General features: G+C 44.0%; 5 non-coding genes across 5 annotated transcripts; 3 read left to right on the top strand and 2 right to left on the bottom strand.

The window, feature by feature from the left end:
• Window positions 1-7295: 7295 nt before the first annotated feature.
• trnae-cuc (transfer RNA glutamic acid (anticodon CUC)) lies at window positions 7296-7367 on the bottom strand. Its single transcript has one exon. It is a non-coding gene; the product is annotated as a tRNA-Glu (tRNA).
• A 7284-nt stretch (window positions 7368-14651) lies between these two features.
• trnaw-cca (transfer RNA tryptophan (anticodon CCA)) lies at window positions 14652-14723 on the top strand. The gene has a single exon. It is a non-coding gene; the product is annotated as a tRNA-Trp (tRNA).
• Window positions 14724-16618: 1895 nt separating this feature from the next.
• trnak-cuu (transfer RNA lysine (anticodon CUU)) lies at window positions 16619-16691 on the top strand. Its single transcript has one exon. It is a non-coding gene; the product is annotated as a tRNA-Lys (tRNA).
• A 78-nt stretch (window positions 16692-16769) lies between these two features.
• On the top strand, window positions 16770-16852 carry trnal-cag (transfer RNA leucine (anticodon CAG)). Its single transcript has one exon. It is a non-coding gene; the product is annotated as a tRNA-Leu (tRNA).
• A 2414-nt stretch (window positions 16853-19266) lies between these two features.
• Window positions 19267-19339, bottom strand: trnav-aac (transfer RNA valine (anticodon AAC)). Its single transcript has one exon. It is a non-coding gene; the product is annotated as a tRNA-Val (tRNA).
• Window positions 19340-23948: the final 4609 nt, after the last annotated feature.

Genomic DNA, 23948 nt, shown 5'->3' with positions numbered 1-23948 from the left:
TGATTCTTTCTCGGCTGGTCTACATAAGTGCAAGCAGGGGTGCATTTGTGGGCATCTCGCCCAAAACACCAGTGGTACCAGTATGCTCGGCCGGCCTGCTGTCGAGCACTCGGGCCACGTGAAGACCATCTTTTACGTTCTTTCGAACTGTCTCGGTCGTGACCATGTCTCCGACGGTCTTCCTGCAGTTGGCAGGTCAAATCTTGCACTTGAGCTGTGAGTCTATCGACTCCTGGGCTGAGTCGGTTCACCTCACTTCCAGCTGAAGATGCTCCCACGAGAGATGCTGGAGTAGTCACTGGAGCGATGGAGGATGGCGATACAGCGACTTCCATTATTTTATCAGCGATGTTGGCAAGTTGTTCAATTTGACACTGACGGTGGATGACGCCAGGATGAGCTGGACGTTGGTGGGCAAACTCTGTAAGATGAGCTTCCTTAAAATACTGTCCTTCGGGGTGTTCGGGCCTAACGGCTGCTTCAGGCGCTGTAGGAACAGTGAAGGCGTTCGATCCCCAAGCTCCTTCGAGGCCAGGGGTTGGAGAAGACGATTCTGCTCCGAAGCTGAAGTCCGTTTCACCAGTTGTTCCTTCTGTGCTTCATAAAGACGCTCCGTCGGCAGGTCGATTAGGAGATCTCTAACCTCCTGAGTGATCTCAGGTTGTAGCGAGGCGATGACGTTGGCGTACTTGTTTGCCTGAGCTGTTAAACCTCTGGTCATGATCTGCACCTCCACCCGGGCGAACCAAATTGTTGGGTCGGTCGACCAAAAGGGCGTCAGTTTAAAGCTGACTGCTGCCGCAGGAACCTGTTGAATGGGGAAAGTTTCTGTTTCCGACGCCATGATGAAAAGGTCAAAATGACTCAAGTTAGACTAAAAGGTAATCTAAAGTAAAATTCGTAAATATCAAAAGCAAAACATAATATCCAAGCCTCGTAAAACTCTGATAGGGTCTCGATCTAAAGTCTCGTCGATCACGTCAGGGTCACAAATGTGGTGAATAAAGTACTTCAGCTAATCATAGAATCATAGAATAAGATCAAGTTGCGACACATCAGGAGTCTATTCGGACCATCGTCTACGTGCCCCCCTGTACTGTGGACTCAGGATTATCAGTGATGGTGTTCAGCACCTCCTGTACTGTGAACTCAGGGTTATCAGTGATGGTGCTCAGCACTTCCTGTACTGTGGACTCAGGGTTATCAGTGATGGTGCTCAGCACCTCCTGTACTGTGGACTCAGGGTTATCAGTGATGGTGCTCAGCACCTCCTGTACTGTAGACTCAGGGTTATCAGTGATGGTGCTCAGCACCTCCTGTACTGTGGACTCAGGGCTATCAGTGATGGTGCTCAGCACCTCCTGTACTGTGGACTCAGGGCTATCAGTGATGGTGCTCATCAACTCCTGTACTGTGGACTCAGTGTTATCAGTGATGGTGCTCAGCACCTCCTGAACTTTGGAATCAGGATTAAAAGTGATGGTTCTAAGTAATGGAGATGGTATCTTACCCCCAATATGCAACAAACTCCAGGCCCAGAATTTGGTTTTCAGTTTCACCATTTAATTCCAGATTTATAAAGAATACTTGAGCAGTACCCTGTATCTGAAATGATCTATTCGTACCAGTGCTCTCTCTCTCTGTCTGGCCTGGGCTCTAAGGTTCCTAATAGCACTCGCTGCTGCCTCAGCTGTAAACAGCGAACTCAGCGTATGGATCGAAATGTGGGCCTTCCTGATCTGTACTCCTCAGGACCATGCACACAATTAATTTACCCACTCTGCTGGTGCATTGTTTCATGGTTGCAGTTTAATAACCTTGTGATTTTATTCAAGTGAGTAAAAGTACATTTTCATATCAATTTATTAATAAAGGCTTAGTGTACAAAATCAAGGAATTTATGCTAAACCTTTGTAAAATGCTGGTAAGGACTCAGCTGGAATATTATGTCCAATTCTGGGTACCACACCTTTGGAAAGATGTCAAGGCCTTGGAGATGGTGCAGAAGAGATTTACCAGAACGGGACCAGGGATGAGGGATTTCAGTCATGTAGACAGTCTGGAGTGTTGGGGTTGTTCTCCTTCGAGTAGAGAAGGTTAAGGTGAGATTTACCAAAATGATACCAGGGATGAGGGACTTCAGATATCTGGAGTGTGGGATAATGTGAGTGAGAAGCTGGGCCTCGCTTTCATCAATGGTGGGGGAAAAGTTTGTTTTTTTTAAAGAAAGAGCAAATTTGAATTATTGCATGAGTGCAGACAGGCTTTAAAATGTTTAACACGATAATACTAGTGTCTAAAGCTGTCTGGTCTTTTTGTTGTCTGGGATAGAAGAAACTTTTGAATTTGAAGTGCTGCAATCTACAAAGCGACGGACCAAGAGATGGGAAGTGGGATTAGGCTGGAGGGCTCTTTTTCGGTTGGCACAAACACGATGGGCCGAATATCTTCCTTCTGTGCTGTAAATTTCTATGATTCAGCCCTTTCTCTGTGCGGTTTGTAAACAGTGGCAGATCTCCCATGTTGATGGGCAGAGTGAGTCTGAGAAAACGCTGATTTTAATTACAGCCAACACCACACTGTGTAACACACCATGTGGTCCAGCAAAGTAATCCAGTGTGACAAAATGAAGCAAGGGTGTCTAATATTTCACATGGTATTGGCTTCTTTAAGGGACTTACTGGATAGCTCGTTCAAAGGACTACATAAGGAATACATGGTACATAAGGGATTACAAACTAGCTTCACACAGAAATAATGTCCCAGGTTAATTTAATACAAGTACTGTATCAATTAGCAGCTTGTTCCCGGGCAGTTGCCGGGGGAACGAGTCAAACATTTGATTCAGATTCAAATCTTCGGGGTCATTTCTTCTCCGATAGGTTTGATTGGCAGCTTCTTTTGAATTAAACAGACCATTGCTTAAAATGACTGGCTCCCAGTCACTGTTTTGAAGCCATTTATCAGCCTGTCTTTTTCAAACTGGTGAGTCTGTTTGGAATCTCTGAGAATGTTAATCAAGTCGACAGCTTCCATAGTTTGTGAGAAAAAGACAACAAAGAACAAGGATGTTCGAAAGTTCGGTCACAGTTTCGTATAGTATTTGCGAATTATTTATTATTTTCTTTTCCATTAAGGATCTGGTTGAGCTTTACAGTAAAACTGTTGTCTTACTGCTACTATTCTGTTTGTTCTCTTACTGTTTCATCAATTTGATCACAGTTAAAGTTTAAAACAAGCTCTAGTGTAGTGTGAATCTGTCGCCCTCTGAAGAACAGGAACTATTAGGTACTGGATAGAAGGAGTGGCCTGAGATGATCTTAAGGGGTTTCACTGTTCATTACCTGGAGCCCTTCAAATGTTACATTGATATCTGGAAACACTGAGACATTGGGAGTGAAGCCTCACCTACCAGAGGAGCTGCTTTTTCATGCTTAGAAATACAGCTGATTTCAAATCAGCAAAAAAATAATTTCATTAAAGGAGACAAAAAGGCAACTATCTCTGAACTGCCTCCCCTATCTGAAAAACACGGACATTTTACTGATCGGGGAATAATGATCTTGTTTAAATTGTACAAAATAAAAATCAATTGTAATCTTTTTAAAATAACGATCTAATATGAAGCATTCTCCAACCAATCAAAATTACCGAACATTCCCAGGACATTGAGAGATTATGTGAGTGGGCAGAACTGTGGCAAATGGAGTTCAATGTGGGGAAATGTGAGGTCATCCACTTCGGATCTAAGAAAGATAGATCAGAGAGTTTTCTAAATGGTGAGGAGCTCGGAACTGTGGAGGAGCAGAGAGATTTAGGGGTCCAAGTATAGAAATCACTAAAAGCTAGTGGACAGTTACAAAATTAATTAAAAAGGCCAATAGAATGTCGGCCTTTATTTCAAGAGGGCTGGAATATAAAGGGGTGGAAGCTATGTTACAGCTGTACAGAGCTCCGGTTAGAGCCCATCTGGAGGAGTGCATTCAGTTCTGGGCAATGCACCTCAGGAAGGATATATTGGCCTTGGAAGGGCTGCAGTGCAGATTCACCAGAATGATATCGGGGCTAAAAGGGTTAAATTATGAGGACAGGTTGCATAGACTCGGCTTGTATTCCCCTGAATAAAGAAGATTAAGGCGTGATTGAATTGAGGTGTTTCAGATGATGAAAGGAGTTGATAGGGTAGATAGAGAGAAACTACTTCCTCTGTTGGGGGAGCCTAGAACAAAGGGGCATAACCTGAAAATTAGAGCTCGGCCGTCCAGGGGTGATGTCAGGAAGCACTTCTTCACACAAAGGGTCGTAGAAATCTGGAACTCTCTCCCACAAAAGTCTGTTGAGGCTGGGGGTCAATCCGAAATTTAAAAACGGAGATTGATAGACTTTTGTTAGGCAAGTGTATTAAGGATTAAGGAACCAAGGCGGGTAGATGGAATTAAGCTACAGATCAGCCATGATCTAATTGAATGGCGGAATAGCTTGAGAAGCTGAATTGTCCACTCCTGTTCCTATGTCACATGCTCGAGGGGCTGAATGGACTCATCTTGTTCCTATATTAACGTGCTCGAGGGGCTGAATGGACTCATCTTGTTCCTATGGAACATGCTTGAGGGGCTGAATGGACTCATCCTGTTCCTATATTAACATGCTCGAGGGGCTGAATGGACTCCTCTTGTTCCTATGTAACATGCGCGAGGGGCTGAATGACGTCCAGATCCTGTATAACAGTCTCGAAGGGCTGAATGGCCTCTTCCTGTTCCAGTGCAACAAGCTCGAGGGGCTTAATGGCCGAGTCCTATTCCAGTGTAATAAGCTCGCGGTGCTGAATGGCCTTCAGTTCCCGTATAACACGCTCGAAGGGCTGAATGGTCTCCTCCTGTTCCTATGTAACAGGCTTGAGGGGCTGATTGGCCACCAGATCTGGTGTAAGGGGCTCGAAGGCTGAATGGCCTTCAGTTCCCAGATAACAGGCTCGAGGGGCTGAATGGCCTCCTCCTTTTGCTATTTGACAGGCTTGAGGGGTTGATTCGCCTCAAGTTCCTGTATAACAGGCTCGAAGGGCTGTATGGCCTCCTCCTGATTCTATGTAACAGGCTTGAGGAGATGATCGGCTTCCAGTAACGATGTAACCGGTTTGAGGAGCTCAATGGCCTCCTTCTGTTCCTGTCGAACAGCCGTGAAGGACATGCCGCCATTTTGTCCAAGATGGCCGCCGTGCTTACAGACATTTTGTCCAAGATGTCCGGCGAACTTGCCACCATTTTGTCTGAACATTGGAGCCGGACCTTTCAGGAGCGAGATTAGAAAACATTTCGACACACAAATGGTGGTAGAAGTTTGGAACACTCTTCCGCAAACGGCAATTGATGCTCGCTCAATTGCTAAATTCAAATCTGAGATAGATAGCTTTTTGGCAATCAAAGGTATTAAGGGATATGGGCCAAAGGCGGGTATATGGAGTTAGATCACAGATCAGCCATGATCTTATCAAATGGCGGAGCAGGAACGAGGGGCTGAATGGCCTTCTCCTGTTCCTATGTTCCTATGATATTATTTATATGGAATTCCGAAAGGCATTTGATAAGGTTCCACACAAGAGACTGTTGGCAAAAATGAAAGTGCATGGAACTTGAGGCAATGTATTGACATGGGTAGAGAATTGGTTAGGAGATAGGAGACAGAGAGTAGGGACAATGGGCACATACTCCAATTGGCAGGATGTGACTAGTGGTGTCCCCCAGGGATCTGTAACTGGGGTCTCAGCTTGTAACCATATTTATCAACGACTGAGATGAAGGAACAGAGAGTCGTATATCCAAGTTTGTTGATGACAGTAAGTTAGGTGATGCAGTAAGTAGTGTGGATGCGATTGGAAATTTGCAAAGGGACATTAATAGATTAAGTGAGTGGGCAAAATTATGGCAGATGGAGATCAATGTGGGGTATTCCACTTTGGACCTATGGTCAGGGTATTTTCCAAATGGTAAGAAGCTAGGAACTGTGGAGAAGCAGAGAAAATTAACGGTTCATTTCCATAAATCAGTAAAAGCTAACGAACGGTTCCAAAAATAATTTAAAAGAATAACGGAATGTTAGCCTTTATCTCAGGGGGCTGGAATATAAAGAAGTGGAAGTTATGTTCCAGTTATATAAAGTTCTGGTTAGACTGTGTCTGGAGTCACTCCGTCCAGTTTTGGACACTGCATCTCAGGAAGGATAGATTGGCCTTCGAGGGGGTGCAGAGCAGATTCACCAGAATGTTACCGGGGCTTAAAAGGTTAAATTATGAGGCCAGGCTGCATCGACTCGGCTCGTATTCCCTCGAGTGTCGAAGATTGAGGGGCGGTCTGAGCGAGGTGTTTAACATGTTTAAATGATTCGATCGAATAGAGAGAGAGAATCAATTTCCTCTGGGGAATCAAGAACGAGGGGGAGATAACCTTAAAATTTGAACCATGCCATTCAGGTTCGAAATCAGGAAACACATTTTTGCACAAAGGGCAGTAGAAGTCTGGAACTCTGTCCCCTAAAAGGCTGTGGATGCTGGGGGTCAATTGAAGCTTTCAAGACTGAGATCAATAGATTTTTGTTGGGTAAGGGTATCGAGGGATCGGGAGCAAAGGCGGGTAAATGGATTTGAGGTGCAGATCATCAATGATCTGATTGAAGGGCGGAACAGGTTCAAGGGGCTGAATGGCCTCCTCCTGTTCCCAATGGAAATGTTGAGAATATGCTTTGTTGAGGCTGTGACGTCTGGATCAACCCCTGTCCAAACAAGGCAGGCCACATTTGGGAGTTTAAAAACCTTGAAATGAACATTTTTATTTTGTGACTTGTGCAACTTCGATCAATTGAATAGTTATGAAAGAGAATCAATGCAGTCATTTGAACTTCTGACAAATAACCAAAGCAAAGGTTCGTGCAGCGTTTATCACGTTCACTTTAGATGCAAAACGTCCCCGGTTCGATCCCAGGCAAAAATACTGTGTTGGCGCAAATTTATTTTTTCTCTGTGAAATAGCCGGTCCTGTTAAATTTAACACAAATCCGTGGTCTCACGAGCACTGAACATTTTAAACCGAGCCCTTAAAAATACAGTGTGTAAAATGAGATGGGATAAAAAGTTCATTGCACAAAAGAAATTATTAAAGTTTTCCAACTTCCCTCAGTCGCCTTTCATTCTGCAAAATAACGTCATCGGTTAATTAATGGTGATGAAAACAATAGTTGTTTTTTTCTTCCCACAGACTTTGAGTGAGTTGATTCGATTAACATAACAAGTGTTCAAAAGTTGCTTCCCTGACCGGGAATCGAACCCAGGCCGCGGCGGTGAGAGCGCCGAATCCTACCCACTAGACCACCATGGAGCGCTGTTAGTTGGTTTATCAGATGTAATATGGATTACCCTTTCTCTGTGATTCAGCTTTTAATCCTTTTTAGCTCCTGATTGCGGATATTCCCGTGATTAAATAGGAATAAAGTACAATAGGCTCAGGAAAACCCGGGGAGGTGGAATCCCGCTCACCGAGCCTTTCCAGCAGCATTTATCTTACCAAGAACTGGAGTGAGTGAAACTTTCTCCGGGGGGGGGGGGGTCTCAATGTGGAAAGAGTGGCTCGTCAGGATGGCCGAGCAGTCTAAGGGGCTGCGTTTAGATCGCATTTTGTTTTGGAGGCGTGGGTTCGAATCCCACTTCTGACATCAGTTATTTTGACTCCTATTTTATTTGTTGCTTGAGCTGCAGTTGATTTTTCGGCCCAGTTGATTTGCTCTTCCCGCAATAAGCAACCCGGTCTCGATCCACGGCACGTTTTGACGCCCACCGGCTCATCCCTAAACCGAGCTTTAAACGAAAATACGCTTTAAACACAAGGCAACAACTATGGAGAGAACAGACACTTGGGGAAATGTACCATGGGAACAGGTGCAGGCCATTCAGCCCCTCGAGTCCGCTCCGCCATTTGATAAGATCATGGCTGATCTGTGATCTACCTCCATATACCTGCCTTTGGCCCGTATCCCTTCAGACCTTCGGTTGGCAAAAAGCTATCGATCTCAGATTTAAAATTGGTAATTAAGCAAATGTCAATTGCCGTTTGCGGAAGCGAGTTCCAAACTTCAACCACCCTTTGTGTGTGGAAGTGTTTTCTCATCTCACTCCTGAAAGGTCTGACTCTAATTTTTAGACTGTGCCCCCTCGTCCTAGAATCCCCAACAAGCGGAAATAGTTTCTCTCTATCCAGAAAATGTCAATGACACAGTCAATGAAAGGTGCAGCTCACGAAGGCGGCTCACCAGCACCTTCTCAAGAGCAATTAGGGACGGGTAACAAATGCTGACCTTGCCATTGACACCCACATCCCATGAATGAAGACAAAAAAAAGTCGCCTGCATGGCCGAGTAATTTCCTGCTGCTAAACGACGGGAAGAATGAAACCATCGGCTTCAGTCCTTTGAACGAACTGTATACACTTGCCGTCGAGCTCAATCCCCACTTGATCCTCTGCCCCGAATATCCACTGCATCAGAAAATCCTCCAGAACATAGAATCACAGCATGGAAACATCACAGAAGGAGGCCATTCGGCCCATCGTGCCTGTGCCAACACTTTGAAAGAGCTATCCAATTAGACCCGCGCCCCTTCCCTTTCCCCATAGCCCTGCAAAATTTTCCCCTTCAAGTATTTATCCAGTTCCCCTTTGAATGTTATTGTTGAATCTGTTTCCACCATCCTTTCAGGCAGTGCATTCCAGATCATGACAACTCGCTGCGTAAAAACATTCTCCTCATCTCACCTCTGTTGCCAATTACCTTAAATCTGTGTCCTCTGGTTAACATCCTTTCTGGCAACACGAGCGAATGGCCTCCTTCTGTGCTGTAATATTCTATGATTCTATTCCATGATTTTAGTGTGGGACAGGAGAGATGCTGTTTCAAGAGAGGTAAAAGTGTCCCAAGCAGAGCAGAGAGAGGTGACTGGTCAGTTCCCCTCTGTCCAGTATAAGTCACCAGCGGTTTTTTGTGGTGCAGTGGTTATCAGTTCGCTTTACACGCGAACGGCCCTGCTTTCGATCCTGGGCGAACAATTGATGTTACAATTGCTGCTTACATTCTATATTAATGACTTAGATGAGGGGACCGAGTGTAAAGGTAGATGGGAAAGTAAGCCGTGAGGAGGACGCAAAGGGCGGTGGACAGGTTAAGTGATTGGGTGAGAAAGTGGCAGTTGGAATATAAGTTGGGAAAATGTGAAATTGTCCACTTTGGTAGGAAGAACAGAAAAGCAGAATATTTTTTAAAAGGTGAGGGTCCAATAAATGTTGATATTCAGAGGGAGTTGGGTGCACTTGTAAACAAATCACAGAAAGTTAACATGCAGGTACAGCAAGCAATTAGGAAGAAAAATGGTATGTTGGCCTTTTTGGAAGGATTTGGAGTGCAAGAGTAAGGAAGTCAGGCTGCAAATAAATAGGGCTTTGGTCAGAACACACCTGGAGTACTTTTTATGTGGTCTACATGGATTTTAGCAAGGCTTTTGACAAGGTCCCAATTGGCAGACTGGTCAAAAAAGATGTGATTGCACTAGAGACGGTACAGAGGAGATTTACGAGGAGGCTGCCAGGGCTGGAGAATTTTGGCTGTCAGGAAAGATTGGATAGGCTGGGGTTGTTTTCTTTGGAACAGAGGAGGCTGAGGGGTGATTTAATTGAGGTGCACAAAATTATGAAGGGCCTAGATGGAAAGGACATATTTACCTTAGCAGGGAGGTCAATAACCAGGGGGTATAGATTTAAAGTGATTCGTGGAAGGTTTAGAGAGGAGCTGAGGAAATTTTTTTCACCCAGAGGATGGTGGTGGTCTGGAACTCACTGCCTGAAAGGGTGGTCGAGGCAGAATCCCTCGTTACATTTAAAACACACTTGGATACACACCTGAATTGATGTAACCTCCAAGGCGACGGACCGAGTGCTGGAAGGTGGGATTTGGCTGGGGGGTTCATTTTCCGCCGGCGCGGAAGCGATGGGCCGAATGGCCTCCTTCTGTGTTGTAAATTTTCAAAAATGGCAATTGTTTTTGATAAGAGCAAATTTCCTGACTGCGAATCGAACCCAGCCACTATATTAAAAGCGCTGAATCCTAACCACTGGACCATCAAGGAATGCATATAAAGTTTCTAAATATATCTGGAAGTGCTTGTTTTTGGTACAAATAATATTTCTGGTTTGGTGACTCTGTTAGTTGCAAATGTATTCCATGTATCTGTAGTGTTTATTTATTTATTGGGGTGTATGTATTGTAAAGCTACTTTTGGCACTGATTAGAGTCTGTATAATTCCGCAATTAATGCTTTATTTGCGTTTTCACAACAACAAGTCTGTCTCACTGGTTCCCCGGTGTCAGGGAGGGAAGTGTCTGATGCCCTCTTTTATTTAATGTTTAAACAGAAGACAAACACTCGTATTCGTTCAAAATCAACCTGCAGGTGGACACACACACAGAGATAAACACGGCCAATGATATGGACGTTGTGTTGGGATTGCTGCACATGGACACCCAGGGGCGAGTTTACTGCAATGATAGACAAGAGTCGCTGGGTTTTTCTGGCTCGACGACTTCAGTCGGTAGAGCATAAGACTCTTAATCTCAAGGTCGTGGGTTCAATCCCCACGTTGAATGCATTCTCTTTTAAACTTTTTATGTTGCTTTTTGGAGCGAACCCCAGCTCTGACGCACCCCGACTTCCCGTGCAGTGTCACCGCGCCCATTGTGGCCGCGCCCGGGCTGATTTCTCTCTCTCTCACCCGGGACCGCTGAGTCTGCTGTACGGTGATCACCAACTCATCCAGTTTGTGAATTTAAACCGGAACAGGTGCCTCGCAAAGGGCAAGAGAAGTAGGGAAGGCTGCAACCTCTGACAGAATCTCATTCCCATTAGAGGTTTGTGTATCTGAACCCCGAACACTTTCTGCATCTTTTAAAAGTTTTGACATTCACTGCACAGGACGCGGCACCTCGAGACTCGTCTCTTGCACTCAGTAATGCATAGGGCCGTTTTCACTCGTAGAACAGCTATTGTGATGTTGTGATATTGTCTTAGACTCCCTCACCAGCGGAAAGGGATTGTCTGTCGACCTTTCAAAATCCTAAAAAGCCTTCAATATTCCAGGGAATATAAGCATGTAACTGCTCCTCATAATTTAACCCTTCGAGCCCTGCTAAGATTCTGGTAAATCTGGGCTGCGCTCCTTCCAAGACCAATATACAATTTTAGAGTAAAAGGGAATAAAACTTGAAATGAGCGTCACTGAGGATCAATTTTCTCTCACTCAAAGTTATCTGTTTAGTGAAGTAAAAGATGCAGCTTTTCAAGCATAAGGGAGCAGCCACTGTCGCCCTTTTTGGCAGGAGAAAAAACTCCTCCCTGGTTGTTTATGGAGAGCAAATTTCAACATAATGTTTATGCTCGGGAACCTTTCGCGTGTAAAACAAACGCGATAACCGCTACACTAAGGAAACTACTAGTGTCTCATTAAAAACAATGGTGAACTGACTTACTCTCCTGTCTCTGTTCTGATTTGGAATGTGTTGCTTCTTCGTCGAGCAACGCTTAACATGTTACAACACAGATAGAGATCATTCGGCCCATCGTGCCTGTGCTAGCTCTTTGAAAGAGCTATCCAAGTAGTCTCACCACCCATAAGCTCTTTCCTCATAAGCCCTGCAAATGTTTTCCTTTTCAAGTATTTATCCAATCCCCTTTTGAAAGTTACTATTGAATCTGCTTCCACCGGCCTTTCAGGCAGCGCATTCCAGATCATAACAACTCGCTGTGTAAATTATATTCCCTCATGTCGCCTCTGGCTCTTTTGCTAATTACCTTAAATCTGTGTCCTCTGGTTACCGACACTTCTGCAACTGAAAACAGTTTCTCCTTATTTGCTCTAACAAAACCTTTCATGATTTTGAACACCTCTATCAAATCTCCCCTTAACCTTCTCTGCTCTAAGGGTATAATCCCAGCTTCTCCATTCTCGCCACATAACTGAAGTCCCTCATCCCTGTTACAATTCTCGTAAATCTCCTCTGCACCCTCCCCAAGGCCTTGACATCTTTCCTAAAGTGCAGTGCTCAGAATTGAAGACAATACTCAAGCTGCAGCCTAACCAATGTTTTGTAAACGTTTAGCATAACTTTGTTGCTTTTGTACTCTATGCCTCTATTAATAAAGTCCATTTGACCAGGCTGTCTATGTCCTCCTGAAGTCTGATACTATCCACCACATTGTTTATTACATTCTCGAGTTTCGTGTTGTCTGCAAAATTTTAAATTATACCCTGTATATCCAAGTCCAGGTCATTAATGTATGTATCAAAAATGAAAACTTTTGGCAGTTTCACTTGTGTGACTTTAAGTCCAGTTAAAATAACATCTTCTCATAATTTAACGCATTGCACCCTGGTAACAATCTGGTGAATCTGTGCAGCACTCCTTCCAAGGCCAATATATCCTTTCAGATTCAAAGGGGATAAACTTGAAATAAGCATCACTGTGGATCAGTTTTCGCTCATTCAAAGTTATCTGTTGAGTGAAATAAACGAAAGGGCTTTTAAAGATAAAGGAAGCAGCTACTATCGCCCCTTTTGACAAGCTTATTTTGTGGCACTTTACCAAACGCCTTTTGAAAGGCCATATACACAACATCAACCACATTGCCCTCATCAGCCCTCTCTGTTAACTAACCACAAAACTCAATCACGATTTGCCTTGAACAAATCCACAGTGGCTTTCTATTATCAATCCACACTTGTTCAAATGGCTATTAATTTTGTCCCAGATTATCATTTCTAAAAGCTTCCCACCACCGTGGTTAAACTGGCTGGCCTGTAATTGCTGGGTTTATCCTTACACCCTTTTTTGATCAAGGGTGTAACATCTGCAATTCTCCAGTTCTCTGGCACCAAACCCTGTATCTAAGGAGGATTGAAAGATTATGGTCGGGACCTCTGCAATTTACACCCTTAATTTCCTCAGCAACCTAGGATGCATCCCATTCGGACCAGGTGACTTATCTACTTTAAGTACAGCCAGCCTTTCTAATATCTCCTCTTTATCAATCTTCACCCCATCCAGCATCTCAACTACCTCCCCTTTTACTGTGATTGAGGCAGCATTTTCTTCCTCTGTAAACACAGATGCAAAATACTAATTTAGTACCTCAGCCATGCCCTGTGCCTTCATGCGTAGATCTCCTTTTTGGTCCCTAATCGGTCTTACCCCTCCGCTTACTACCCGTTTACTATTTATATGCCTATGGAAGACTTTTATTGACTTGATGAAGGGATAGAGTGCAATGTATCCAAGTTTGCTGCTGATACAAAGCGAGGTGGGAAAGTAAGCTGTGAGGAGGACACGAAGAGTCTGTAAAGGGATGTAGACAGGTTAAGTGTGTGGGCAAGAAGGTGGCAGATGGAGTATAATGTGGGGGAATGTGAGGTTATTCACTTTGGTAGGAAGAACAGAAAAACAATTTTTTTTTGAAATGGTGAGAAACTATTAAATGTTGATGTCCAGAGAAACTTGGGTGTCCTGGACACCTGAACTCCAGGTTGTGCTGACCTAGTATAAACATCCAAAACCTGATGACGGAGAAAGGCTAAATAAACACGAAGACATGAAACAATCCTTGGTGGTTTCTGAGAGTCAGCAAAGTGGGATGGTTTACGACCATGAGTTAAGATCAGTGGTGCTTCGATACAGAACAATGCAGCCGAATCTTATAAAGATAGGGCATGCTCCCTTCTCAAATGTTAGAGCTCTCAATAGGGGACAGTCAGAAGTCGATTGCCACAGGCAGTCCGCAAAGGTCAAGTCTGATATACTTGGATTCGCAGACAGGTCAGGTTGTGTTGATTGCTTGTCATTAATTTAATCTGTAGACGATTGTCTTGTAATAATAATACTGTTGAATGTAATGTTGAAGGCAGCTGTCGTGCAACTCTGTTGTAAGTCAATCTATTAAACTTGCTATTTTGTAACCACTCGGGCTAAAATCAAGCGGAAGTTATTGTTGATGGATTAACAACCCATAGTTACGACAGTAACGGGAGAAATCCGCTTACAAACATTCACTTTATATATAAACATCACACCCATTGTTTATATTTTCACAGGTACTTTTTTGCAGTTCTAACCAAAGTCCAAACATCGAAAGTTCACGTGTTTTTCAGAAGTTTCCCGTCCTGTTATGTATTTTGAACAGTTTCCTACAAATATAAACATCACACCCATAGTTTATATTTTCACACGTTCTTTTTCGCAGTTCGAATCGAAGTCTAAACACGGAAAGTCAAAGTGTTCTTCAGAAGTTTCCCCTCCCGTTATGTATCTTGAGCAGTTTCCCACATCCTTTTCCTGTGATGTGATAATTCAGGGTGCAGGATGAATGCAATTGGATTTGCTGCAGTCCGCTGACAGCAGGCGATGGAAGCGAGCGCCATGCTGCCGCTGACAGGTGAAGGAGACTTCTGATGCTGCCTGACATCCGGTGGGAGTGGGCGGGGATTTGAAAGCCAACCCATTCCACCAATTTGGAAGCGATAAAGTGGTGCTTGAGCAACATTAATAGAAACAAACGCCCATTGTAGCATCCAGGCCTCGTGGCGCAACGGTAGCGCGTCTGACTCCAGATCAGAAGGTTGCGTGTTCAAATCACGTCGGGGTCACAGTTTTTTTCACTTTGAGATGGTTTGTATAATTCCGCAATTGATGTTTTCTTTGCGTCTTCACAATTAACAGAACCCTGCTCGAAAGTCTGCCTCTGGTTCCCCAGTGTCAGGGAGGGAAGCAGCTTATGCTCTCATTTATTTAATATAACAAACAGAAGACAAACACAAGTCTTCGTTCAAAAAGTACCCTGCAGGTGGACAAATAGTGAGATTAACACAGGGCAGAGATGCAGACTGTATCCGGAAACATCGGGAAATAGACAAGAGAGATAGATTGAGCGCTTTGTTATCAGAAAAATGCCTGAACCTCCACGGTCAATGAAAGGGCTTTTTTTGGTCGGTTTCCCGTTGCACCTTAGAATTCAGGAGAAATTGGTACATGATTGGTTTGGTTCCCTCGTCCACCACCAGCGGAAAAGTTTTGTCGATCCCAACCGATGAACTCCTTTCAAAAGCCATTCTGTCCAAAGCCAATATATTCTTCCAGATTAAAAGGGGATAAAACTTGAAATGAGCGTCACTGAGAATCAGTTTTCTCTCACTCAAATTTATCTGTTTAATGAAGTAAAAGATGCAGCTTGCAAAGAAGAAGGGAGCAGCCACTGTCTCCCTTTTTGATACAAGAAAAATTCGATCTGGATGTTCATGGAGACCAAGTTCCAAAATAACGGTCCCGCCCAGGATCGAACCGGGGACTTTTTGCGTATAAAGCAACCGTGATAACCACTACCCTACAAAAACCGATGGCATTTTATTCACCAAATTGAGCAACTGAATGGTGTCCTTTCTCTGCTCGTACTTGGAATGGATTGTTTCAAGTCCAGCAAGAGATACAGACAGTGGCTGCTCCCCCTTATCTTTAGAAACTCTCAGGGTAGTGGGTTTGAGCCTCACGTTGGGCGAGTACCGTTTTAAACTTTTATGCTGCTTCCACCGGTGAGCCCCAGCTCTGACACTTCCCCCCGCCCCCTCCCTCGGTCTCACCGCGCACGATGGGGTCGCGCCCGGGCTGAATCTCTCCAATTATGTTTCCGCCACTTTCGCAGCACGAAATGGTCCTTATCAACTCACAAATGACACCCGATGTGACTACCACCACGATAAACTATCCCTCCTCATCCTTCTCAAATACAATATCTCACCGTGCTGTTATGCTCTTATTTGGAATGTGTTGCTTTTCTGCCTGACAACACTTAGTATCATCGTATTATGTTTTTCCACAAGAGGAGACCGTTTGGCCCATCGTGCCTGTGCCGGGTCAAACACACGTATTCGTTCAAAATTCGTTCAGAGACAGATTGAGTACTTGTTATCAGAAAATTGCCTGAACCCCCACAGTCTACAGTTTTGCTCCTCGCTCTCAACCACACGGCCTATTTTTGTGTCACCCCTAAATTTCTGAATCATGCCCCCTCCGTTCAAGTCCAAATCGTTAATGTATACCACAAAAAGCAAAGGAACAAGTACCGAGCCCTGCGCCACCCCACTGGAAACAGCCTTCCAGCCGCAAAAACACCCGTCGACGATGACCCTTTGCTTCCTGCCACTGAGCCAATTTTGAATCCAAAGAGCCACATTCCCTTGGATCCTATGGGCTTTCACTTTTTTGACCAATCTGCCATGTGGGAATTATTCCAAAGCCTTTCTAAAATCCATGTAGACTACATCAATTGCGCTACCCTCATCGATCATTCTTGTCACCTCCTCGAAAAATTCAATCAGGTTAGTTCGACACAAACTCCCCTTAACAAATCCATGCTGACTGTCCTTGATTCGTCCGTGCCTTTCGAAGTGAGAGTTTATCCTGTCCTTCAGAACTGATTCCAATAATTTGAAATGGAGTCTTTCGCATGCTTGCTGCAATAACAGATAAGGCGGTTAAGAGTACTCAAGCCCGGCAAGATCAATCGGCAGAGCATGAGACTCTTAATCTCAGGGTCGTGGGTTCGAGCCCCACGTTGGGCGAGTATCATTTTAAACTTTTATGATGCGTTCACTGGCCAACGGTCCAGAATTGATGCAGAATGAAGCATTCAATTTATAGTCAGGGTGGCCGAGCGGTCTAAGGCGCTGCGTTCAGGGCGCAGTCTCTTCTGGAGGCGTGAGTTCGAATCCCACTTCTGACATTGGTTATTTTCACCAAGACATGAAAATATTTTATTTGTGGATTGGGCTGCAGCTGATTTTTCGACCAAGTTGATTTGCTCCTCACACAAAAGTAACTGGCTTTGTTGTGGAAATGTGACTTGAGAAGTTTCAAACGATGAAATGTTTGACATATTAATGACCTGGACAAAGAAATAGAACAGCAGTGGGGAACATTTAAAACGGTGATCAATAGAGTCCAGGAGAAATATATCCCACGAAAAAGCAAGAATAAACTAGCCAGACATGACACTCCAGGGATGAATAAAGAAGCAAGGGTAAAATTGAAACTAAAGAAAAAGGCCCACACTGGACAATAAAGGAGAGAGGGGAATGTGAAAAGACTGGGAAAGAAGTCGAAAGAACTATTAGAAAGGCAAAAAGGAATATCAAAAAAAGCAAAGTCTTCCAGACACTTCAACAGACACAGAAAATTTGGGATAGGAATAGGGCCACTCAGGGATACACACGACAAACTCACAGGCAATGACAGCGAAATGGCAGAAATATTAAATAATCACTTTGCTTCAGTGTTTACCAGGGAGACTAGTATTGTGGGCATGACAGTAGAAGAAGAGATCAAAAAATATGTAAAGACATTTAAGATCGAAAGGGGGGAGATAATTGATAAACTAATCAAACTTAGAGAGGAAATTTCCTGTTTGGAGCCTAACCAGAGTTTCAAACCGCTCAGCCACGCTAATTTCCGTATTACTGTTCAGGAGCTCATTTAACAGGGACACGATTACTGTCCTCCATTTAGGGAGACTCAGTGAAAGGCGGAAATTGATCTATTAATAGAATCATAGAATAAGACAGCGTCATTCGGATGCCATTCGGCCCATCGTGCCTGTGCCAGCTCTCTGAAAGAACTGTCCAATTAGTCCCACTCGCCTGCTGTTTCCCCATAACCCTGAAAATGTTTCCATCCAAGCGTTTATCCAATTCCCTTTTGAAAACTGTGAGTTAAGAAAAACAATATTGAAAGGGGTGCTGGGGCCTCTGCAGCGTCGATGTAGAGTGTGTGATGATTGAAGTTATCAAGATGGTTGCTTTACACATGGTATGTTGTGCAATCATCCTGAAATATCTTCAATATCCAATACAAATTGAATTGCAAACCTGGCGGACAAACACAGGAAAACAAGTCACGACTGAACGCAAATCATCTGGGACCCGTTTTTAGCCTCACGGCACTTTAAATAAAGTGAAATAACTTTGCATTGAAAAGATTTGGAACTTGCATCTATGCCTTTATCTGTTCCAGTTCTTAAAGTTGCTGGCGTCTGATGATGCACACGCCTCTGCTCCCTCTATTGAACAAGAAAGGAGGTGTTTGACGTTGACGGGACCTGTTGGTTATGAGCTCATCCTTTACATTGAGTGGGTTCGCGTCTTTTAAACGGCGTCAGCTTTAGCCCAGCGGTGAACTTCGCAGCAAACAAGTTCATCACCGTCTCACCGTGGGCGCTGACTGACATGTTTATTGTTATTTCTTTCAGACCGAAATAAATAGGAACCGTGATTTTAAATTTGCACTAAGTGATTTTTAGGTAGTCTCCTTTAAGTGTTTCAAAGGCGACCCCTAATTTATGATAGTCCGGCCATTTCACCAGCCGTGTTGAAGACAAAAAATGTCTCTGCCGTTTCGCGTCTTTTTTCGAAAGGCAAAAAATATATTTCCCGTGACCTCTTAAGGATGGACAAGTACAGTTCAGAAAGCAGAAGCAAGTTCACCGAGCTTAAATCGTCTGACCACGTTAATGGCGATATATACAGATATATATATATATATACAAGTAGTTGCTGTCTGTTTCTGTGGTTGTCTTTTTTCCGTGTGTGTCCATCTGCAGGTCGATTTTGAATCAATACCAGTATTCGTGTCAGTTTGTTGCATGAAATTAATGAGGGTATCAGGCGCTCCCCTCCCTGCCGCTGGGTCGGTACTGAGTCAGGATTTCGACCAAACATCTGTTTTGTTTTGTGTGAAAAAGCAATTAAAACCTTCATTCGGGAATTATCCAGTCTCATGTGAGCGGTGAAAGAAACAGTGACCCCGATGTGATGTGAACACGCAGCCTTTTGATCTGGAGTCAGACCTTTGCGCCACGTACTCTGAAGACAGGATCCTGGATGTTATCATATATGTCAATGTTTCTCAAACACCGTTTCATATATTGGTTGAATCGATCGGGCTTATCAAATCTCCGCCAGATCCCACCGGGAATGAGACAGTATTAGAATCACCCTTCACCCCCAATATCACGCTGGCATTCATCGATTGCTCTCAGCGGACTGCATGAACAGGGCTGGGAGATATGGACTTTGTTCACATTATTCAGCAATGTGAATCGTTAAATATTTAATCATTTTTAATGGGGACAAGTTTTCAAAATGTTTCCGCCCGGTTTCGAACCGGGGACTTTTCGCGTGTTAGGCGAATGTGATAACCACTACACTACGGAAACCTAATGCCTCGACTCCCGTGTTAGAGACATAACCCCTCAGCCAAACAATTTCCGTATTACTGTCCAGGAGCTCATTTCACAGGGATACATTTACTGCGCTGTATTCAGGAAGGCTGCAGAGAAGGACAGGTGGCGATGGTCAGGCAGGGAATCCCAGAGCATCGCGCCGACACAAACATTTCACTGTTTTTTTTTGCATCTGCCTGATATCCGACCGCAGTTTAAATTATGGCGAATCAGGCATGCTCAGATGACATTGTTCACAGAGTGTTTTCTTGCAACCAAATCACACATTAGAAAACTTGAAATGAGATTAAGAGATCGGAGCCATTTAAAGTGCTCCCACTTACTGCAGATCGGGAATTAAAACCTGGCACCAGCTTCATGGCTATCAGAATGAGGCGATAAATCCTAAAGTGGGAAAAAATGTGCAATTTTCGTCCCTGGGTGGCCGACCGTTGCGCCACAAGGTCTGCTAGGGGCATAGATTTTTTTATGTACGTGTACGTATTATATACTTAAATATATATGTTTGATGCAGTGTTCCCTAGTCGTTGGGAATAGTTCATTGCACAAAAATAATTCAAGTATGTGAGACACTTAATGTTTTTTTTAATCGCCATTAATACGTTCTGTTGCACACTGAAGGAAATGCTAACTTGTTTGCCAAGTGACAATTAAAACATTTATAAATCTTTGTGCTTTGCATGTCATGAACGTTTCTCCCTTCCCATTTTACATATTGTATTTTGGGAGTCTGCTTAAAAATGTTTAATGCTTATTATACCAGGAATCTGGTGCAGCCGCTGTTAAATTTAAAAAGGTTTGTAGCCCCTTTCACGCTTGAAGAAACTCGACCGTGGAGGTTTATGGGGAGCAAGTCCCAACAAAATGCTTCCCTCCGAGGTCAAATCGGGGACTTTCTGCGTGTAACTGGTGAACATGATAACCACTACACTACGGAAACGACAAACGTTTCGGTCTCAGGGCTGAAGGAAGTGTCTCGGGAAAACATGAGCTGCTAACTCTCTTTACACTGACTCTTTTCACGAACATATCATCGATCGAAACTATACAAGTCACAGGGAAAAAATGTCGAAGTCATTAAACTCCCGAATTAGCCTCAAATGAGGAGAGAACTTTCGTTATGGGCTTAGTCTAAGATAGACATTTGGTTTCCAAACGGTTAGACATTTTTAGAATTCAGAATGTGTTGTTTTATTGGTGTTAAAGCAATTCTAAATCGGGCATAAACCCAAGATGTTGTTCAAATTCTAATGTCAATTTTTCTTGTGTATTAATAATAACTGATTGTTTTCTTTATGAAGTCGTGGTCTGTGCCTGAAGTTTCTTGAGGAAAAAGAGACCATTAAGTTAATTATAAAACTAAACCTCGTGGAGATAAAACGTCATTGCCCCAAATTAAAGTGTAAAATCACTTTGTACCTTTCTGCTCCTCCATCTGTACCATGTGTAACTTTCCCAGTGAGCTGCTGGATTCTGTGATAAATCACAATGTACTCTTACCCCTTTTGCTGTGTTACTGTGTGACAGGGTCCCGCAGTACTCTTCTGCTCTGTTACAGTTATAAATACTGTTATTGTTTCAGATTAAATAATAATGGAGAAATAAACACCATCCCAGATCAGAACTACAGTCACATTGAGTCCAATTTTACTCTGATTTATTTAATAGAAGCTAGAATTGCATTCTCTACACAAAATGGCTAATTTGACCTTTCGTCCGATTGTCTGGTCTCTCCTTCGCCGTGAACATTACGTCAAAAAAAAACGTTAATCCTTTTTTTTCAGCAGAAGTTCACGTTTTGGTGTTTAATTCCTTCACTGCACCGCTGTCTTTGTGTTAAACATCAACTACTGCCAATCTCACTCAGTTTGTATCTTTAACTATAATGCAACTGTAATTTAACAGGAACAGCAAATAAACCCTCTCCGTCTCTCTCATCATAACAAGCTCCACCTTGGCCCTCAGTAAGATGGCTGCCTTCCTGGTGGTCATTTTGCTTCAGGATCAGGTCGGCCATTTTGTTTAAGTTTCATGGAGGCCATTTTGTTTGACATTGCCCCCTTTCCCGCCCGTAATTTGTTTGCCTTGCTCCTCAGTAAGTTGGCTGCCTTGCCCCTCAGTAAGATGGCCGCCTTGCACCTCAGTAAGATGTCCAGTTTGTCCCTCAGTAAGATTGTTGCCATACTGGCTGCCATTCTTTTTCAGGTTCATGACGTTGAAGTTGTTTTGTGCATAGTTTCATATTTTCATAGTAGGTACGGCACAAGAGAAGGCCATTCTGCCCACTGAACCTGTGCTAGCTCTTTGAAAGGGCTATCCAATTAGTCCCTTTATTAATCCACACTTGTCCAAGTGGCTATTAATTTTGCCCCGGATTATTTGTTTCTAAAAGCTTCCCCACCACCGAGGTTAAACTGACTGGCCTGTAGTTGATTCTTTTATCCTGACACCTTTTTTGAACAAGGGTGTAACATTTGCAGTTCTCCAGTCGACTGGCACCACCTCCGTATCATCTAAGGATGATTGGAAGTTTATGGCCATTAACTCAGCAACTTCCATCCTTACTTCCCTCAGCAACCAAGGATGCATCCCATCTGGACCGGGTGACTTATCTACTTTAAGCACAGCCAGCCGTTTTAGTACCTCCTCTTTATCATTTTTTAGCCCATCCAGTATCTCAACTACCTCCCATTTTACTGTGACTTTGGCAGCATCTTCTTCCTTGTTAAAGACAGATGCAAAAGTGCTCATTTAGTGCGTCAGCCATGCCATCTGCCGCCATGCGTAAACCTACTTTTTGTTCTCTAATCGGCCACATCCTCTTCTTACTACCCGTTTACTATTATCTGCCTGTAGAAAACTTTTGGATTCCCCTTTTGTGTTAGCCGCCAGTCTACTCTCATATTCTCTTTGCCCCTCTTACTTCATTTTTCACTTCTCCTCTGAGGTTTCTATATTTACCCTGGTTCTCACTTGTATTATCTGTCATAAGCCCACTTTCTCTACTTCATCTTACTCTCTATCTCTTTCGTCATCCAGGGAACGCTGCCTTTTGTTGCCCTACGTTTCCCCCTCGTGGGAATGTACCTAGACTGTACCCGTACCATCTCCTCTTTAAAGGCCACCCATTCCTCGAATACAATTTGCCTGCCAATCTTTGATTCCAATTTATCCGTTTCTCAACCCACTGAAATTGTCACTCTTGCAATGAAGTATTTTTACTGTAGATTGCTCCTTTCCTTGTCCATCACGAATCGAAACCTCATGATATTATAATTGCTGTTCCCTAAATTATCCCCCCTGATACTTGCTCCACTTGACCCACCTCATTCCCCAGAACAGCAGAACGGGAAACCTCAGTAATCAGGAATGCTGCTGAGAAGAGGAAAATCACTGCTCACTGAGTTTCTATGCTGATGGAGCAGATGCAGGACGTCCCGTCCAGCTGGACCATCGCCCCCATCTGTCCCAGGTGAAGAAGTTCCCGAGGAGGAACCACTTTGACCACAAAGACCTCAGACAGTGGTCAGCACGGAACGTTCCGGGGATCCGGCAGGGAAAGGAGAGGCAGGCTCCGAACGGGCAGTTCCTCGACCAGATAGTCGATGCCATTTGGCAGAACATCCATCGCTGGAACTGATGAACAGCCACCAGGTTGTAGCCTGGATGGTAGTGAGAAAGGCCTTCCAGTGCAGTCCTTCCAACACTGATAGAATCTCAGCACCACCGTGAGCTGCCCTCGAGGCTGCGGCGGGCAGGAGGCCGTCGTCCGTCTCCTGATGGACTTACCCTTCAATCAGAATGTTTGGAGAGAGAATCGTTGGTATCGGTCCCGTTCATCCCCAACACCGCGGTAACACAGGACGTTGTGATCTACGGACTGTTCCCCAGGACACACACCGAGACAGATATCAACTGCTGCTGGAAGACCACCAACTCGGTGAAGTAGGCCCTTTGGCCTGTCTGAAACCTCTTGACCTTTCAGCTTTGGGAGCAGCCCACGACCGAGTGTTGCCAACTGGCACATTCCGAAGTCCAGGAGTACGTGCTGCGTGACGCACTGAAGTGAAGTGCGGCCTACGCAAAAGCTCTATGGGGAAAGGGAACCGGGTAAGGCCATCCCACGTGATATTGGTCACCATATATTATAAAATATGTACTTTGTTTGAATTGCGATATTGGGATCATACTATGCACGTTCTGCTTTATGTTGTTTTGAATTGCATTGATTTGAAATTGCAATATTTATTTTGAACTCTGTGGATTATTAAATTTTATGAAACAAAATATATTTTGTAATTAAAAAAAACGTGTACATGAACCATCTAGAAAGCAAACTTGCAAACTTCTGGCCTTGAGTCAAACACGTTACCCATTGCTCCACTGGCTCAGGGTGTGGAGAGAAAGTAACAGCTCACATTTCCACAGCGCTGCGGTATGAGCAGGTTACCGAATCAGTCTCGGTCATGGCCACGCGACTCCACGAGTCCGGGAGTGTCAAAAGACGCATGGTGAACAATCACCAAAGAGAAAATCCTTTACTGCTTCCCTTCGATCGCTCATCTGGTGGAGCGGAAGATGC

Source organism: Heptranchias perlo, unplaced genomic scaffold, assembly GCF_035084215.1.
Source record: "Heptranchias perlo isolate sHepPer1 unplaced genomic scaffold, sHepPer1.hap1 HAP1_SCAFFOLD_47, whole genome shotgun sequence".
Lineage (NCBI taxonomy): Eukaryota > Metazoa > Chordata > Chondrichthyes > Hexanchiformes > Hexanchidae > Heptranchias > Heptranchias perlo.
Note: the sequence above shows the minus strand (reverse complement) of the source record. Positions and strands in the feature narration are given on the sequence as shown.